The sequence below is a fragment of the Apteryx rowi genome, unplaced genomic scaffold, assembly GCF_003343035.1.
Source record: "Apteryx rowi isolate R43461 unplaced genomic scaffold, aptRow1 scaffold_132, whole genome shotgun sequence".
Taxonomy (NCBI): Eukaryota; Metazoa; Chordata; class Aves; order Apterygiformes; family Apterygidae; genus Apteryx; species Apteryx rowi.
Window position 1 is genome coordinate 1,156,869 of NW_020447553.1, and position 707 is coordinate 1,157,575.

A 707-nucleotide genomic window follows, 5' to 3' on the forward strand; every position below is an offset into this window, starting at 1 on the left:
CCCGTGGCCAGAGATAGCCAAGAACCACCGGCTCTTACGCAGCTCTTTCCTTTCAGTCAGCCTCAAACCGAGGCACCCTGAATTGCCCAAGGTCAACCAGCAAGTCAGCCGCAGAGCCACGACTAAAACCCGTATTTATTGAATCCCGGTGTCTTGCACATTAAGCGCCACCAGACGGTCTTCTACAACGCGAGCTTTAACGCCGTTAATAAACTTCATTGAAAGTGACAAAACACCACTGAAAGCAGCCAGGCAAGAAGCGGCCGAACCTGTGCGAGTACGTCGCCTAATATTTCATTCCTTCTTGTCCCTGGACTCCGTACCTGTCAGCTTTTTATATTTTCACCTCCTTTCTTGAGTTTTTATCCATACTCGCCAGCTACCAACCTAACAGGCACTGCTATTATAAGCGACCCTGGCTTGCAAACATCCCCCAAGGGCCAACAAACGCGGCTGTGGGCGCTGGGCTCAGCCCCGAGGGGAGGACGGCGGGGTGCCCCCCCCAGCAGGTTGGGCCCTCGGCCCCTCTGCCTGCCCCCAGGGCCCCAGCCTGGGCCCTCGGCCCCCCAGCCTGGCCCTCAGCCTCCCTTCGTCCCTGCGCCCTAAAGCCCCCCGGCCCGGCCCTAAGCACCCCCAAGCTCCTGGCTCTCAGTCCCCCAGCCCTGGGCCCTCAAAGTCCCTCCAGCCCCACGCTCTGCAGCCCCCCA